The 20,206-nt window shown below is 41.8% G+C and overlaps 1 protein-coding gene across 1 annotated transcript in view; it reads left to right on the top strand.

Annotated features, from left to right (window-relative positions):
- The first annotated feature begins 14,250 nt into the window (after positions 1-14,250).
- SUN1 (Sad1 and UNC84 domain containing 1) overlaps positions 14,251-20,206 on the top strand; it is a 45,086-nt gene continuing 39,130 nt past the window's right edge. The window contains exon 1 of the mRNA XM_075179636.1: positions 14,251-14,328. The gene's annotated coding sequence lies outside the window, so the exon portion shown is untranslated. The remainder of the gene's footprint in view (positions 14,329-20,206) is intronic.

Here is a 20,206-nt window from a genome sequence, read left to right as displayed (position 1 = left end):
TGTGCAGGTCTTATATTATGACTGCTTGAGTGGGCATGTAGTGCTCAGTAATCAACAGGTTCTATGCAACAGGGGTCATTTATTAAACCCAGTGTGATGGTAAACTTTGGCTAGAAGTGTTGCATGCTAGTTAAAGATGCCCTCATTTCTCCTTTGCAATTCTTGCACCAGTTTTTGGAGTTTGGTGGTAAGAGGGCATGGGGTGGACTGGCACAAATGGGACAAAAATATATATTTGTAAATGTACAACAAAGCCACACTAATATACAGGAAAGGTTTAAAGAAGAACTTTGTAATAATGCTCCCGCAGTGCAGAACGGCTTTGGAGAAAGTCACGCACTCATGCTGACCTCCTCCAGTTTAAGTTCATGCTTGCCTCTTATAGTTCGGCCCTATCCCTCTCTAAACAATCTTTCTTCAAAGCTCTAATTTCTTCCCAATCCTCCAACCCCCGTCGGCTTTTTGCCACCTTCAACTCCCTCTTCTCACCTCCTCCTCTCCCACTCTCCCCCAAGCTCTCTGCTGTCGACTTTGCTACCCACTTCACCTCCAAGATTGAGTCTATACGTCATGACATCTCCCAGCAGTCCCTTCTTACCCCACCCTCTCCCACCTCCATGCCCATTCTGTCCCCCTTCTCACCCTCCTCTGATGCTATCTCCTTTCTCCCCTCCCGCTAGCTCACCCTCCTTGTTTTCCTTCACTCCTGTATCTGCAGATGAAGTCCATACCCTTCTCTCTTCCTCTCCCCCCTCCACTTGCACACAGGACCCAATCCCCTCCCACCTCCTCCGCTCCCTCTCTCTCTCGAAGCCTGCTCCCACCTTGCACACCACCTCAACCTCTCCCTCTCCTCTGGAACCTTCCCCTCCTCGTTTAAACATGCTCTTGTCTCCCCCATATCTCAAGAAACCGTCCCTTGATCCCGCCTCTCTCTCAAATTATCGCCCTAGTTTGCTTTTTCCTTTTGCCTCCAAACTCCTTGAACGGGTTGTCTACAACCGTCTCACCTCCTTTCTTTCCTCTCACTCACTACTTGACCCGCTCCAATCTGGTTTTTGCCCCCTCCACTCCACTGAAACTGCCCTCACTAAGATCACCTTATGACCTTCTCCTTGCTAAATCCAATAGACACTACTCCCTTCTTATCTTTCTTGACCTCTCTGCTGCCTTCGATACTGTTGACCATGCACTCCTTTTGCAAACTCTCAAATCTTTAGGCCTATGTAACACTGTCCTCTCCTGGTTTTCCTCTTACCTCACCAACCGCTCCTTCTCAGTCTCTACTCATGATTCTACATCACCCCCTCTTCCCCTACCCGTTGGCGTTCCTCAAGGCTCCGTTCTTGGCCCCCTGCTTTTCTCCCTCTACACCTTCTCCCTTGGTGTCCTCCTCTACTCCTTTGGCCTCCAGTACCACCTCTATGTCGATGATACCCAAATTTATCTTTCATCCCCTGACCTCTCCCCTTCCCTTCTGTCTCGTGTCTCCTCCTGTCTCTCGACCATCTCATTTTGGATGTCCCAACGCTTCCTTAAACTCAATATTTCCAAGACTGAGCTTATAGTCTTTCCCCCTGCCAGGACTCTCCCACCTCCCCCGCTCTCTATTTCTGTTAATAACACTACCCTCGTTTCTGTCCCCCCAAGTCTGATGCCTTGGGGTCATCCTTGATTCCTCCATCTCATTTAAGTCCCACATTCTGTCCCTCTCTAAATCCTGCTACTTCTACCTTCGGAATATATCTAAGATACGTCCCTTTCTCACCACAGAAGCCACGAAAACCCTTGTTCACTCGCTTGTTATTTCTCGCCTTGACTACTGTAACCTTCTTCTCTCTGGCCTACCTGATTCTCACCTTGATCCTCTTAAGTCTATCCTCAATGCTGCTGCCCGCCTCATTTTTCTCTCCCGCCGCTCTATCTCTGCGGTCTCCCTCCAACAGTCACTACATTGGCTCCCCATACCCTACAGAATTAAATTTAAACTCCTCACCCTCACCTTTAAAGCTCTTAGTCAATCTTCCCCTCCCTACATCTCCAATCTCATCTCTACCTACACTCCTACCCGCCCCCTTCGCTCTGCCTCTGACCGCCGCCTCACTACTTCACTGATCACCTCCTCTCACTCTCGTCTTCAGGACTTTGCCCGGGCTGCTCCCCTGCTGTGGAATGATCTTCCATGTTACCTCAGGTTAGCATCTACTCTCCAAGGCTTCAAGCGTGCCCTTAAGACTCATTTCTTTATTCAAGTCTATCAGTCCTCCTCCTAACTTTCTTGTCCTGGCTCTCTCCCCCAGTTAGTACCACCCTTTATGTGTCTCCCCCTTCCCTTTAGGTTGTAAGCTCTCATGAGCAGGGCCCTCTTTCCTTGTGTGCTCCTTCTACTGTTCCTTCACCCTCTGTACCTCGTGGCCTGCTTCGCTAGCCCTGTTTTCCCTGTTTTATTAAGCTTCGGCCTTCTTCTTGCTGATTACTACCATCCCTTTCACTATCTGTCAGATATAATCTGATTTGTTTTACCCTGTCACCTGTGTTTGTATATATTTGTGTATCATGTTGTGTCTTGGTTCTGTTTTCTGTATATGTAATGTACTGCGCTGCGGACCCTTTGTGGCGCCTTATAAGTCAAGTCAAAGATAATAATAATAATAATAATATTGTGTGTAGTTCACTCTATGAATATTACATTCTGTATCTCCAAAATTCCCACTCCAGTCTCCTGTACACTAGGTCTTGCTCGCCTGATCCAATGAGCAAGCGGTGTTGTTGCTGTCTCTCCCCTAACGCAAATGTCATTAGCATACACTGGGAAGTATACAATATGAACTCCAATATTACATTTTAAGCTTTTTTTCTCTTTTCACAAAATGCAAATAAAAAAGTGCTTATGTGTCCAGGCTCTTGACCCATCTCCTCTAGGAGCTATTTGTCTACTGTAATGTTGCACTGACTTTCTGACTGATCCAAGTTAGGCTCAGTTCATTAATTGATATAAAACAAGACCTGAATATCATTTAATAAACTGAGGTATGGTTAGTCATAAAGCCAGCGCTAAATATGGGATCAAACCTATCTCCCAGATGAAATGGGTCTGGTTAATCTCTATGTAGATGGCTCTCTAGAAGCAGCACCAGAAATTAAAGAGCAGACCCATGGCAAGCGCCCTCTTGTCCCTAATTCTAGCCTTCTCGTGTCCACATACAAGTTACAGCGAGTCGGAATCCCCAAGGAAAATAAAATGTTTTGCCTGGGATTCCAGGAAATAATTATAGACTGAACCAACCATCACCTAATAAGCTAGATTTATTAAAACCAATTCAGAAACCCTTCAGCACAGTAGAAGCCCTCGCAGGACTGGTTGGACAACCTAGCCCTTTACAAAGAGTCTGGAATCAATCTCTCTACAATTATTATCATTATTTCCCTAGGAACACAAAACAAAACACAATTAAGACTTTGATTGTCATGCATCAGCAATTGTCAGCTTTTGTCTATTTCATACTCCTCAATTGGTAAGCTACCTGCCACATTAAGAGCTCACTAGGTTAGCGAGTTACAAGTCGTGATGACATAGTTGGGAGCTCTGAGTTAATATAGTAGACAGCTGTGATAGTATGTGAGTGAAGGGTTTTCTTGATAACACTTGTCCTGGGCCCTGCATGACATGTGAAAAAATGGTATTTGTAAATGAAAAAATAATGCAAATCATCTTATCACATAGCGGATATAATATAATATGTGTAGTTCTCATTTGAACAAAAGAATAGACACATGTGTTCCACCACTGGATGTGGTGAAAGCAGTTTGGGCTCTACTGTATTGAGGTAAATGCTATGAATAACACATATGGTGGGGTTCCCAGTATCACCACCCCCCAACAACATACTATTATTGAGAAGGGTGAGGATTTGGCTACATTCACATCTCAGTTGGGAGAAACTCCTTTATCCCTGGAGGTGACAACAATATCAATTCCCCACAATAATAAAAAAAAAATACCTGCCAAGTGAGCAGTTTACTGTACAAGACATCTTATTTGAATGTAGTTTCTGTGTATTCTGTGTAACAAAATGTGTAAAGTTATGCCCACAAAATCTCATAATCTCTGTCCTCAACCACAAATCTCTCCACATCTGTGCTCCAACCCACATATCTCTTTTTTGTTTACAAAGCATTATAATCTACATGCAAAAAAACATAAATAAACTGATTTGACAAGGAAGCTTTATAACCATAACCAGAGTTCTATGTATATACTAGCAAAAATATGCTGGTGATTGCCTGTGGAATAACAGCCTGGAGGCCGAAGGTGGATTTAGATGTGTAATAAAAGGGTGGGAGTGATAGAACATAACTGATGTACTGTACAGTCAGTGTTACATGGTATGGTGCAGCTGGTAAAATAAGGTCTCAGAATACGGCCAATGACCAAAACCATAAATATTAAAAGGTTTTTACTTTTTGAGGCAGTACAAATAAGTGTTTGATATATAGATGTGTGGATGAAAAGCATTGGGGTGTAGAATAGATAGATATATAATATATTATTAATAATAATAATAATAATAATAATAATAATAGATATAATGATAACAAATAGTAAAGTAATAATATAAATGTATTGAACTTCATGCAGAGAGTGAGGTGACACAATCTAATGTGCTTACAGGTTTGTATGTGTAGGGAGGGGGGCTGTTGTCAAAATGTTTTTGATCTTTTTTAATATTGGGAGGTAGTTGAATTGTCCCTTGTTAACACTTTCTGGAGCTAGCTATACCTCTGGTCTATTGAATCATCCATTCTTAGCTCTCTAAATGTATATCCTTTCATTCATGGAGTCGAGGACGTTGTACAAAGGTCAGACCCAAATTTGTGGGGAGCTATATATACCCTGCCCTAGGCTGGCCAGACCAGCTGGCTGTCTCTTGGTTCATCATCCTACCACTTTGTTGTCTACCAGCATAAAAAGCTATTACATTACTTGTAGAATGCACCTTTTTTCTTACATTACTTTGTTTCATACAAATATGTAGGGGAAGATGAGGTCATACCGCTCTCTGATAATGTGTCCCAGGGGTATGCCTGGCTGGGGCATAGTGTGGATTGAGAGGAGGGTGAGCAGTGCCTACTTACTATGTATAATCATGTTGATGCAGGTGCACATGAATTAATAGACATTCTTTGGTTACGTTAAGAAGTTTAAGATGTGTAAATGATGGAAGCAGATGGGGAGACGGAGAATGTCATATTGCTGTTTTCATGAAGTGATTGATTAGCTTTAATGTATAAACTATATTGTGTTAAATTGTGTATACTGAAAGAGATGATTTTCTTATTGCAAGACAAGAGGAGTTTTGTACCTGTACAACTGCTAGAGAAAAGTTATGTCTTTTTGTTTTGCTCTTTAGACAATGACCAGAACGTTATTAGAAAGGCACAGTGCAAGTATTACAAACCCATCTTGTTTTATCCTTTCAAACTATAGGTCTGTGAATTGCAAGCTGATCAGCAATATGTAGTTTCAGCAAATGCCAAGTGAACTTACTCAATAACAAACAATAAGAGTTTTAAAAAACATACAGCATTCTCCATTTTACATTTCATAAATAAAAAAAAATATATGATACATTTACAGACTATATAAATAACAGTTCCAATATCAAATTTTACCAGTTGTTGTTATTGAGAGGGGGAGAGTCCTTCCTGCTGCTGTATGAACTACCAAGAAGATTTATTGTTTCAACTTGAAACCTTAGGAACGCATTTCTACTTTTATTATTATTATTACCATTTATTTATATAGTGCCACTAATTCCGCAGCGCTGTACAGAGAACTCACTCACATCAGTCCCTGCCCCATTGGGGCTTACAGTCTAAATTCCCTAACATACACACACAGACAGAGAGAGAGAGAGAGAGAGAGAGAGAGAGAGAGAGAGAGAGAGAGAGAGAGAGACTGGGGTCAATTTGCTAGCAGCCAATTAACCTACCAGTATGTTTTTGGAGTGTGGGAGGACACAGGAGCACCCGGAGGAAACCCACACAAACACGGGGAGAACATACAAACTCCACACAGATAAGGCCATGGTCAGGAAATGAACTCATGACCCCAGTGCTGTAAGGCAGAAGTGCTAACCACTTAGCCATCTTTGTTAAATAGTTACTGCAGTTTGGAAGTTTAGAGAGTCCACAATGCAGACCACAGTATTTAAATAATTATCTTAGGGAGAATTGTAACGCTAGCATAGTCCAACTTGCTAGGTAGCTTCACAATGCAGTTCTTGCTCATTCATTCCCTTTACCTTCACCTGCCTTAAAAGTAAGTATGTCCAACACACATTTGATCACTCTTTAAAAAAACCTGCAAAAACTAAATTACAGACATAATTTACAATTATACAATTGTTGTAAAAACTATATTAGGATACATCAGAAATCATGCATAAACTATGCTCAGCAATATTTAAGTGACTTTGCCAATAAAATATCATACCCTGTCAAATGTCAGAAAGTTTTAAAGTATAATTAATACATATTTCAAGTGTTTGTCTCTTATTGATGTAAAGCACCCCACTATCATGACATGTAACCACAATGTACTTGATGGCTTGAACTGCAACCAGCCGTTTATCGTATTGTATGTTCCGTCAATTGTTCAATGAATTGGCATTGAATTTCAATTGGCATACATTTGCATACATTAGATTGCATTACACAACCTTTCTATTTTATAATATCTACATTACAGTACTTTCTTTTAGCATATTTTTTAATTTTACTATAGAAACATCTATACCATGTCAAAACACATTAGCACATACATATTAGTACAAAAAACATACATAAATCTAATTAATTAGTGATTTTTGTGTTTTTTTATTTTTATGGGGGTTTTTTTCATTCTTTTTTTAAAATAAAATCAACTTTTTCATGTTATGCATTACTGATAAACATAGTTTATCTTTTTTTTCTTCATTATTACATGATTTCAAATACTTTTCTTAGTTTTTTTATTTTTAGCACACCCCAAAGAGGTACAAGATAAAACAGCATATTGGCCTGTTTAACGCACCGCGTTAAAAAACAATTGAATAGCTTTTAACGCGGCTGCCTCTTGCACACCCTATACTTTCAATAGATCTTCTACTTGAGCACGATAGGTCCGTTTGAGCAATAAAAAATGGTGCATTAAAAATTTAATTGAATAGCGGGTAAAGTTAACGCACTCCAAAATGAAGAAAACCTGCGTTAAAATAATTTAACACAGTGTTAAAAAATAACTTGCGGTCAATTGAATAGCCCCCTATGGCTCATTAAAAGCTAAGAAATCTCTCTATTTTCACCATTACATGATAAACATTGTTTTGTGGGTTTTAAAATCCAAACTTTATTAAACGTACAGATATTTTATATACAGCATTACCTGTCCTGCTAACCAATGTACATTTTAAACAGTGCGACATTTGCACATTCCACATAATGATCAATATTTTAAAACTTACTGCGATCGACACCAGGTGGAAGCTCATTCTCAGCCCAAACGCTCATCGTCATCAGTGACACAAGTAGCAGTGCAGTATTTTTCATTACTGTTGGAAGGATGAACTGAATGCAACTATATTACCAGTGATCGAATTAACTGCAGAGTCTATGAGAGGACTAAACATAAAGCCACCAAGTCTGTAAACTCTGATTTTAAAAATGACAAGCAAACCACCACCACCCACCTGCTTATTTAAACTCACCACGGTAACATTGCTACAGAAAACAAAAGCCAACAGACTTTAAGCACAATCATATTTGGATGAATGAGTTTGGAATGAGGAACTGTTTTAGCATTTTCTTATATGATATCATATTGACAGTAACAGCCTCTGTTTTGCTCTGTATAGCCTAAGCTGATGTCATTCTATGGTTTTAGTGAGGTGATATTATTGTGGGCCTGATTCATTAACAAAGGCAAAATTAATATTTGTTTTGCGTTCGTTAATCACAATATTCCTTGTGGGAATATTCTTGCAGTCTTGTAAGGATTTGAGGCATTTGTTGTCTCACGGACAGTCCTTGCTACTGTCATCTGGGCTTAGACAATGAAGGAAGACTTTTTTGGCATCTTTACTAAGAAAGCATAAATGTGCAGCAACACAAGTATGGTGTTAGGTAGCCAATGAAAAATATCTGATTTTGCATTGGGTTACTACGCATTTACAGTGAAGGGGTTATAGTGCAAAGTTGCATTAATTGTCATGATCACGGCACAATCTAATTAGTGAGCAATTTGGCCATGCATGCAAATAGCTAAATGGCACATGTATAACTGTTCAGGTGCCTGGGTTTAAAATGTAGTAAAAGCTCCTGGGTGTAAATTTATCAAGCTGTGGGTTTGAAAAAGTGTAGATGTTGCCTATAGCAACCAATCATATTCTAGCTGTCATTTATTTAGTACATTGTACAAAATGACAGCTATAATCTGATTTTTTGCTATAGGCAACATCTCCACTTTTTAAAACCCGCAGCTTGATAAATTTCCCGAGTGGAAAATATACCTCCTATACACAGCAATGGAAGACATTGTTGACACTGTTTTTTGCTATGCTTGTTCAATCTGATCCATTGGTATCATATTTTGATTATGTAGAGTGATTGTCTTTTAAACCCACATATGGTATACCCCTTAGTCATATTGACAAAAAAGTGTGAACCGTGGGTGACTAATCATTACCAAACCATACAAGTCTTCATTCAATATGGAGCAATATTTCCATAATAATAGTATAATTATAACAACGTGTATGACTAAGAATAAGAAGAGTAATGGTCTATAATATCTTACCACTTTTTAAGAGAAAAACAAATATGAAAAAAGAATAAGAGTGACTTTCAGAGAAGCAAAGTAAGAAGGTATTATTATTATTATTAATTTTTATTTATAGGGCGCCACAAAGTATCCGTAGCGCCGTACAAGGACAAACAATGGCACAGTACAAGGTGAAACAGCACAGTACAAGTAACAGTAAGCACTATAACTCTGGGGGCTCAGGCACAGCATGAAAGAGAGGGAGGGAGGGGAAAAGTGAGTACAGGCAGGTAACTATGGCCCAAGAGGGTGGGCACGGATGACAGGTTGAGAGTCACTGAGGGGAGCGGAGAGAAGCGAGAGGAGACAGAGGGCAGAGGGACTGAGAGGAGGTGAGCTGAGTAGCTGGAGAGCGCAGTTAAAAGTGATGGAAACAGAAGGTAGGAGAGCCCTGCTCAAAGGAGCGAACAATCTAAAGGGAGGGGAAGACAGACAGACACATGGATGAGACGGAGAGACGGGAGGAAGGGGTAAATACCTGCTCTTCATTTTTACCTAGTACTTGGTCACTAGAAGTATTTGGATATAAAACAGGGTCAGTGTAACCAGCTATAAACAGCTGAATGTTTGATTGTGATGTTAAGGATTATAACTTTACTTATTTAGTACACACAAACAGGAGTTGAGAACTTATTGAGTGTTCCTTTTATTTTACTTAACGCTTCGGAACGTAGCAAGTAACGTAAAAACTGACACAAAACAAAGCAAACTTGACAGAGCTTGCCAGACAGTGTGTGCATACAGGCAAATTAGCTTACATTATTTTTGGGACTGTCGGCGTCAAAGCAAGTTTAACAGGCTTTAAGAGTGCACGTTAAGGCTTTAAAGTGTGTGTTTACAAGGTCTTAATGAGTCACCGTCATGAAGGGTAAAGTGTGATCTTTCACTCAAGGACACTGCAACGGCGAGGAGAGATTAAAACTGCACCCACTGTCATTGTATGTTTATCATATGCAGGTAGGGATATTACAATGGGAACCTACAAAAATTAAAAGTTGTTTTTATAGCTATGGCTTAAAAATCTTCACTGAGGGCCTCGCGTAGAGCTGGAAACAAATAACATTTTCAGCATATATGTTTTTTTATTTCTGTGCATACCCACAAAGCAGTAGTTACGGATGAGACCATATGTAGACCATACTTGCCTACTATCCCGGGACGCTCCCGAATATTGGGGATTCCTCCAGGACTCCCGGAAGAGCAGGCATTCTCCCGGACGCGATGGAGGCAGGGCTTAATGACGCAATTTCATAGCAGGGAGGGGGCTATGCTGACGCAATAGTGCCGCCACGCCCCCTCATACCCCGTGTCACATGACCACTGCTCCAGGATCTTCCGGAGCAGAGGTTTAAAAAGTTGGCAAGAATGATGTAAACTGAGTCGCAGCCTGCGCTTATGGTCGTTTACGGCCCCTTACAATGGAAGGGGTGGAACGGAAGAAGGAGGGGGCGCGTAAGGGTGTGTGGGAGGAAATGCGACTTTTGTAGACTGAGAATCAGACGTATATGCGTCTGTCAGGAGATGGGAAACTTGCGCGTGCAGGATCACTAGTGTAAGTTACGAACTGATAGTGATGACGATCAACTCAGATTCGTCTGGCTCAACATACCTGTGTAAAATATATCTTTTTTGGGATACAGTTTCCCTCTGCGTATTAGACGGAAATTGTGTTGAACTCTACACGAGGCTCTGAATGTGAAAGTGACCCATGGGGCTACAACACTGCTTTATTATGTTGTCCACACATACTGTATAACGCAAACGTGATTGCTGCTGGATTTGCAAAGCAGAAGCCCAGATCTCTGGTAGCAGCCCCAATGATTTACTTACCCATCCTGCTGGATGATGTCAAACCCACTAAACTGCTCTCTTGGTGGATAGTAGAGGTCAGCAAAGCTCCAGCAAAATTTAGCATGAATGGAGTTTCAATGTACAAAGTTCCAGTGATACAATCTTTGAGTTCCATTTTTCCTTTGCCATTCTGCCCTGCATTTATAAATTTGCATTTCAAAGCCTTTATTGTCTATGGGGGAGATTCAATTAGAAAAAAAATACGCACAATGTATCTCCGGTACGGCCGTGGAGACAACTTGTGCGTATTTTCTTAGTGAAATATCCATTCCTTTTTGCTTGCGCCCCATATATAGGTGAGCAAAAATGAGCAGATATTTTTACCGTACTAACGGTAAAAATGCGCAGCCGTGATGTTCTCTGGAACATCGCAGATAATTGAATCTCCCCTATGAATAGAGCTGGTACAATGACTGTCAGTTCAATATGCTGTGTGGTAGAGTTGACTGATAACAAAAATTCCACCACTAAAACGATATTAAAAAATATATTGTTATAGCGATATAAATCCCGGTAAATATCCAGTGGTAGAAAACACACAAAAATGGCAAATATTGCTCATCCCTATACTGATATCACATATCTGATAGACCCTGATTACACAGGAAGGAAATTAAGACATACTGCCATACATTCACTTTCTATTACTGCGGTATTTCTATGGGACGATTTATTATATTGTCCATTGCTAAGTTGGAATAGGAGTGGGAACACTTAAGGTCAAAATCCATCGCCAAACACTAAAAAATTTCACATCCAAATGCAGAAAAGGCGATTATTTTGTATGGCCAGTGCTACCCACAATTACTATTGGGACAACATCTGGTGTGAACGGAAGACGTCTGGTTTGTCTCCAGCACTGATTAACGCTATCCAGCAAAGTGCAAGGAGTCCAAGTTTGATGCCTGACTCTCTTTGGAACAGGGTATCCAACTGGGCAAGTCCCTGCTGATAAACAGCCCTGACATTAACAGATGTCAAAGCCTGTGTTCCTGAACTAAATAATATACTAACAATAAGAGTTTATACTTCATTATATTTGTAATCCATCGTAATATAAAAATAATACGTAAAAACAAAAAAACTTAAGTGAGTGGCCTTGCATCATTTTGGGGCGGTGGAAGTCAAAGTTTACATGAGCTTCTCTGGAGAAAAAAGAAGAAAAAGTCTACTGGTGGCGCAACTGCTACAAAGAAAATACATTGCATTCAGTATTTACTTAGCTAAGCTTCAGTCACCCTACTTCTAAATGCTACAGTTAGCGCTGGCCTTTCTTCCTAACCAAAGGTAAATATCTATTTACCTGCCAACTTTCATGGTCACACCGTGTTACCGTTTTAGACTATGTCTCACTCTCTCGCTATGAACTTTGGCAATCATCTTATGCTACCCAGTCTATTAGCTAAGATGACTTTCCTGGAACGTCACCCCATTCTCTACATCCCCAAGCTCAACAGATGAGAGATTAGGCTACTGGGTTGCATGCGAGACTATATAAAGGTATTATATCTAGGTGGTAGTGAAGGTACATGAAGCCCTATTGTATATATAGAGGTTCGCACCTCCCAATGTTTAAATTAACCTAATTGGGATATTGTGCGCATGCCGCTACTTTGACGAGATTATGAGAAAGGGGCACTGAATGCTACACATTGCCTTGAGGTGTGCCAGCACTTCCAAAGCGCTGGGTTGCTTCTAGCCACTTTCCCTAAAAACACTCTTTCAATACAACACACTGTAATTTGGACTGTCCTGCCTAAGCAGGGACAGTTGGAAGGTACACTATGTGGCGTATGTGACACTATAGATGCATTTTAAAGGAAAGTTGCACCCAAGTATATGTTTGGTATATAATTTATAATGCAGTGCACATTATTTAGTTGTGCCATGTATAGTTTTTATCTTAGTGCACATTAATCCAGCACCTTTTAAGCATGCATTTTCTTAGATGTCTTTCTACAAATCATTATCTCCTTTTCTCTCCAGAGGTTGTAAGTTTAGCTGCCAATTACACAGGCATACTCACAGCTCTGAGCATGCCATGTGATGGCAGAGGGGGTAGGAGGATTTTACGGAGCAGACAGAGTTCGCATGGGTGTCCCATTGTCTCTCTGCTCACTACAGCATGTGCATACCTCCCAAAAATTTAAGTCCTGAAAGCGGGACAAATTAAGACACGCCCCCTGCTAAGCCAATCTCCGCTCCACCTATCTGCATGGTAACACAACAGAGTTCTGACTTGTGTATCGCAGGGGTTGCTCTTGTGTTCTGCGCATGGGCTGTATGGGGACCGGATGGTGATTAGGACGTCACAGTAAGTCAATTTTGAAGTGCATATCTCCCAACTGTCCCGATTCCAGCGGGACAATCCCACTGAAACCAGGACTGTCCTGCTGCAATTGGGACAGTTGGGAGGTATGCATATGCCATATGACTGTGGTTACCATGGTAGACACAGAACAGAATTTTAAATTATTAACAGCAGCCTTAAGAAATTGGTAATGACCAAGATTCTTCTAATAGTGTCACGCGCTGTCCCTGTGTCGCGTCCTCCGCACAGGAACGGACGCCTGTTTCCGCTCATAGACGGCCGGTTGCTAGGCACCGGTCGTCACTTCCGGGTCCCAGCAGCTAAGCAACGGGACGCGATCCACAGTATCCGGCGGTGGTGTTCAGCGTCACCGCCGCCGTAGGTAGTTCTGCCCCCAGTCTCCTCCTATAAAAGTCTGACTCTGGCACCTAATGAGTGCCAGAGTATTAGGTCCCATCCTAGCTCCAGCATTCTTGTTGTATTCTTCCTGTGACTCCAGTGTATTACCCGGCTTGTTCCTGACTACCCCTATTCTGTGCTCCCTGTGAATTGACCTCGGCTTGTTATTGACCATTCTCTTCTGCACTCCTGATATCTGACCCGTCTAGCCCCTGACTACGGATTTGGATTCTCCCTGTGGCATCTCCTGATCTCTCGGTTCTGACCCGGCCTGCCTGACACCGCTTTCATCCTTTCGCTTCACTGGTTGCTCCCTCTGAGGACCGCGACCTGCGTGTCTCCCGCAGCTAAGACCATACTTCTTTGCGGGGGTTCCTGGTGAAGACCTGGAACATGTTAGACTGCGCGCCTCTTTGGTGAGTAGTGCCAAAACCAGTAAGCAATACTCTGAGTTTGTGACAAATAGCCCAACAGCGGCTTTAAGTATTCACTATGCTGCATATCTATCTATACATATACACATATGCTGTACATTGTTTCTGTAGTACAATAAGCCCACCATAATTTACAGAATTACTTTTGACATGCACTGTGTGATATATACATTAATGCACTGCATATATAAATGAACAGGTCTGCAGCCCGACAACAGTGCGTCCTTTACACACTATGTGGAAGCTGCCCCCACCATGCCTGGCTATGGCTGGAGCACGGGTACAAGGCTCGCCCTGCACACGCCCCATTCCCGCCTCTCTGACGTCATCACCACTCCCGACATCTATATGAGGTGCCGCCCCTGCGGCACGTGCAGCACTGAGGCCCCGCCCATCAGCACTGCTACATACAGCCGGCCGGAGAGCGCCGGCGGTTACTGTGTACCGGTAACCAGCGCTGAGCACGGCTTGTGGTAAGGGGGTAAGACCGACCACTAATGTACTAGACCCCGGGCTGGGAGCTGCTGGCTGTACCCAGATGTATTGAAGGACGTCTGGTCAATGTGGCGCTGCCCTGCTAAGTGCGGGGAGCCGGATGTGACGTCAGAAGAGGGTCCATCACCCGAGTTCATGTCCCCATTACCCGTTCTCCAGCCTGTATTACTGAACTTAATACTCTCACTTTGTACTTTGCTAGATCTGTCCCAGGGGCTGTGGTCTCAGGGGGCCCAGGCTGCTATTGCAAGTACTTAAACATAGGGAAAAAAACAACTGCTAAATGGGTCTATGATGTGACCCACCTGTCTGCTTTATGCATCCTAAAACATAACATTAAGATACAACATTTTTCAAACTCCTATAAAGTAGAATTGGTCCTGGGGTATAATGTCTGGTTAGGCCCTGAGCTGTAAGGCCTCTTGTAAATTTTGTTTTACCTTGTCCTCAAATTGGTGGATTATAATTAGCCAATCTCCCCCCTAATTCTGGCAGGGTGTACCTGAAGCTGGCCCTGGGCTGAGAGAGTAGTCCAGTTCTTCCATGAATGGGAACTATAAAGATGAACGGCTGCTTGCTGTAAAGTGTTAAGGTGGAAGTTGCCAGTTCTACCAAAAGCTGGGAACTGGACGGTGTACCCCAGACTGCTAAAGATGGGGGACATACATTTCTGTATTTTAATATCTGATGTGTCGGCCTCTTACAAATTTCATATGGTTTTATATTATTGATTATACTGCATTGATGGAAGCATTCATAGACTTTAGACATAGGCTGTAATTAATATCATACACATAAATGGTGCAAGTTCAGTGTAGGTACTTATCTGATCATTTCATCAATCCTTTTATTCAGATGAATAATAATGAGATGGATATTGACTTGCTGATCTTGGATATTACATATAGCAGTTGAACGGGGATCATGTATTTATTTTAACAATGTGGTATTAACATGCATTTATTGTTCTTGTGTAAGGGTTTTTATACAGCGTTGTACGTCAGCTCAGCTGTTTTGACAACTTCACCATAAACATTTTTTTTACCTCATTTCTGAATTGGCTGTGTATTGCAATATATAAACATCAATGGCAGCGTTTAACTTTCTAGTTTGTCATGCTTCTATATTTGAGAAATAATGTCTATCAATACAAAGGGTGCCTCTTTCGTCAGCGATAATCTCATTATAGACTATAATTGGTGATCTGTCATTTCTATCACGTTCTGACATGAAATTATTTATAAGACACCACAGATTCTGTAGCGCCATTTACAGCAATTAAATCACAGAGATGAGGTTATGCACATAAGCACAGGTGAGTGAGTAATGCTATGGGGACATGAATGAATGTAGTAAAATGACATGACGTACGAGGGATTCACAGTAGACAGATATGAGACAATAGGTAGAGAGTGCCTGCGTTGAGTTTACATTCTAGAGGAAGGGGTGGTGAGAGACAGTAGTACTAACTGAGATAAACTGTAGATGATGGGCGAAGGAAGAGGAGTTGGTCAGGAGGTGGTAGGATAAGTGAGCTTGAAAAGGTGAGCGTTTGAAGGATTATTATTTGAAGATTTACATTATTGCACTAATTGAACATTGATGACAATAATTTTAGTTTGCAGATATGTTTAAGGGTCTAACAATCTTGATGACATGGTGGTTAGCATTGTTCCCAAATAGTGATGAGACCATGAGTTTGGCTTCAACCAGGGCCATATCTGTTGTGCAGTGTCTATCTCGTGCAGAGCGCATGCGCAGTAAGTGCGTACGTCCAAGTCTGTATGCAGAGTTACACATATCTGACCATTGCGCCTCTCTGTTTAGAGAGGCGGAAGCTGTGGTGCTGACGTAGCCAATATACAGTAAGGTGTATTGCATGCCCCTATGTTGTATGTAGGGGGGTGAAAGCAGGGCATAGGAAATCCCCAGAGCATTTTTTAGTTTTGGAGAACCTGTTCCTTCTAGGTAATTTAGCATATAGCACCCCTGCTTTTGCCGATGCTAGTCTAGTAGTGTGGGTGCTGGTTTGCCTTAAGGGGGGTTAGTCAGAAGACTCCTGTATAAAAAGGCATTACATTGATGACTGGCTTCTCTTCTGAGTGGATACACTTTTACTGTATCCTAAACTTTAGTCGTGTCTTCGTTCAATGTCCTCAATTTGTGTACTATGCGACCTCGCAGACATCTTAATATTCCTGTGACTCTGCATACTATGAAAATTGTGTAACTTTCACAAGTCCAATGTATGCCTACTTTTAAGGTGTAAATTGAATTCAGCTCCCCTTATGTTCTTCCTGTGTTTGCTTGGGTTTCATCCCACAGTTCAAAAACTCACTGGTAGAGCTGTGTTTGTGTTCGAAAAGTCAGATACTAAGCTCCAATGGTTCTGGGACTGATTTTAAAGATTAAATGTTGCCTGAACAGCGATGTGTAATGTAGTGCACTTTATAAATAAACAATATGTAATTGATGTTGTTGCATTTTGTTTTTTAATTCTCAATAACAAATCTAACAGTCAAGTGATTGTGAAATATAATAATAAAAAATAAAAAAATATCCACAACATGTACTCTGACATTCTTTAAATTGCCACATAATATTTCTGGCGCTATGTGTGAAAGCAGATAAAGAAGCAAAGTTGCAAATAATGAAACTCCAAGCAACTCCAAGTTAGGAGAAAGCAAGGTGGTTACGACAAGGTTTAGATGTGGCTTATGTGCGCTTGACAATAAGTGTGTTTTATCTTCAACGTAAATGAATAGTGCACTCACAAGTATTACACATCACTTATCTCTTGAATTATTTGGGCTCATTTACTGTTGCATTTAATCTTGCGTTTCAGGAGTGCACTAAACATAGGACAAAAATAAAGAAAAAACATGGGGGTAGATTTATCAAACTTTTTAAAAAGGGAAGTGGAGGTGTTGCCCACAGCAACCAATCAGACTCTAGCTATCATTTTCTCGAATGTACTTGATAGCTAGAATCTGTTTGCTATGTGTAAACACCTTAATTTTTTTTTTTTTTTTTTGAAGGTCCGATATGTCATGTGCTGACCTAGTTTTTTTAGTTTGAATTGGAAAAACAAATGCTTTGAATATAACATGCTGCATTGTAAAAGCACACAGCAGTGTATGCTAGTGCCAGTTTATATTATGCCATAGAAATGTTTTTGTTTTTTATTCTGACTTTTTTTTTATTAAATGTGTTTAGCATGCCACAAGAACTACATAGAAAGCAAAAAGGGCTGAAAGCTGAAATATTTGTTCTGACATAGGTATACTCATGGCAATCGATCTGTATTTAATGCTGCAGCTAAACATATCTTCCCTCTCGCAGCCCCACATCTGCCTCCTCTCTCTGCCAAGTCTTACACTGGCTCCCCTTACCCGATAGAATCCACTGCTCCCTACATCACCAACCACCACTCCATGCATAATCCTTCACGCCCTCTTCGGTCAGCCTATGCCCTTATCATAGATTTCTTCCATGCTCTCCCCCACCACTGTAATGATCTCACTTGGTCTATCACACTATCCCCTAGCCCAGCGGTTCCCAAACTGTGCGCCGCGGCTCTGTCACTGGGGTGCCGCGGGCCAGCCATATGAAAAAAAAAAAGAAAGAACACAGTAACTTACCAATCCGCTGGGCGCCGGGACCCAGTAGACTCCTCTCTCCTGCAGCAGCTGTCACTGACGATATTCAGTGACAGCTGCTGCTGGGTCCCGGCGCCCGGCGGATTGGTAAGTTACTGTGTTTTTTTTTTTTTTTTTTAATATGGCTGGCCCGCGGCAGAGGAGTTAGAGGGATCGTGACAGCGAGGCAGAGGAGGGTGACAGCGGAGCAGAGGAGTGTGGCAGAGGAGGGTGACAGCAGGAGAGTGACAGCGGGGCAGAGGAGGGTGACAGCAGGAGGGGGACAGCGGGGCAGAGGAGGGTGACAGCAGGAGGGGGACAGCGTGAGAGAGGGCAGAGGAGGGGGACAGAGTGCAGAGGAGGGGGGACAGTGTGAGAGAGGGCAGAGGAGGGGGACAGAGTGCAGAGGAGGGGGGACAGTGTGAGAGGGGGCAGTGTGTCTGGATGCAGAGGGGGCATTTTTGCATACAACTAAAAGAGTATTTCTGTCCTGACCTAAATACTTATTACAATTTTTTGACCCAACTACTTCTAAAACAGGACTGCTCAATAATTATATTGGAGGGGTGCCTTGAAATAATTTGGAGACTCTAAAGGGTGCCGCGATCTGCAAAAGTTTGGGAACCACTGCCCTAGCCTGTAAAGCTTCAAATGGTTGTTGAAAGCCTCCACTTAACCATTTCATCATATAGTATACCTCACCATCTTTCATCATCCGTCTCTCGCACTCTTGCTTCTTTCTCTCTGATACCTTTACATTGGATCACCCCCATGTGTCAGCTGTTTGTCTGCACCTTTCCCTTTAGATTATAAGGTCTAGTGAGCAGGACCCTCTTCCCTCCTGCTCTCAACTATTTTGCTCACCTGCTACACTGCACACCTTTTTGGGCGCTTTGCCCATTGATTCCAAACCTCTTTCAGTCGCTCTAATCCTGTTAGTTGTGCCCACGCTAGGTTTCAGCCTACGCTGACTATACCCCTTGCACCCCACTAGTTGAGTTGTAGTGTTATTTGTTTACGGTCTTGTTTGCCCTCTGTATGGTGGTTTGGACCTCATGTGACACCCTATAAATAAAGGTTAATAATCCTTCAGTGGTTCATGCAATTTCTCTGCTGGTCATGAAGGCACAGGTTTCTATCCTAGACTCTTCCTTCCCAGAAAGTCATTTGCACAGTTCTAGATTTGAACAGGCTCAACAAGTTTGTCCATAACAGACATTTTTGTGTGGAGTCTGAATCACTTGTGGCCATCAGCAATTAGCATTTTCGCACATCCATACCTTCAGTATGCCTATTTTCATATCCCAATTGCATTTCATCGCAAGAAATTCCTCAGCTTCTGGGTCTTGGGCCAGCAATGTCTGCTCACCTGCCTGCCCTTCTAGTAACACCTGGAGAACATTTACCAAGGTGCTAGTTGCACTGATGGTATAATTGAAGAAACAAGGAGTCCAAATATGGCCCGAACTTGATGTCATTCTTGTAGGGAGTTCAGAGCACATTGCTAACTAAAGGACAGCTGAGGTCACCTTTCTACACTAACATCCCTTAGATTGTGAGCAAGGTGAACTGTTATCACCTCATTGCAACAAATAAAGTTTTTAGAAGTCCTAATGTTGGCATTATAAGGATGTAGTACATCATGAATATAAAAGTACATTTGTTTCTGGGAAGCGAACCCCTCTTATTTTAGCAAATCTACAATAATGTAAGCGTAAATGGCATGTGGTTCATATCTTTGAAACAGTCTCTTTCCATATGAACATTACATTTTGTGGTTCAACTATTTCCCCAATCAATAAAGATGTTATCTATTGAAGCAAAATGTATACAGAGTGAGTGATGCTTTATTTTTGTTTATGGCAGTCCAAGTTGCATAGATTCCACTAATTAAACAGCTTATAGGTGGTTCTGCGTGTATTATGCGTAGTGATAACCTTATTTAAAAAGCAAATGATTTCTCTAGTAAACGGCAGGCCCATACACATTTTTAAAAGGGTTCTCAACCCAGAATTTGCAGAACTCAACAAATCTCAAATTCCTCTGGTTCATGGCCTGGGATTGTATTTGCATAGGTTTCAGGCTATTATGCTTGCACACTAGCCATGGTGCCTTTTAGGCTGACAGAGGAAAGTGGCTAGTTGGGACATGGGATTGTTTAGGGGGTGGTGGGGGGTTATATGGCCATACCATGACTGGTATATTGTGTATTGCAAAA

This window comes from Mixophyes fleayi, chromosome 7 (assembly GCF_038048845.1).
Source record: "Mixophyes fleayi isolate aMixFle1 chromosome 7, aMixFle1.hap1, whole genome shotgun sequence".
In the NCBI taxonomy this organism is placed as follows: domain Eukaryota; kingdom Metazoa; phylum Chordata; class Amphibia; order Anura; family Limnodynastidae; genus Mixophyes; species Mixophyes fleayi.
The sequence above is the reverse complement of the archived record's forward strand: the minus strand, read 5'-3'. Positions and strand labels throughout refer to the sequence as shown.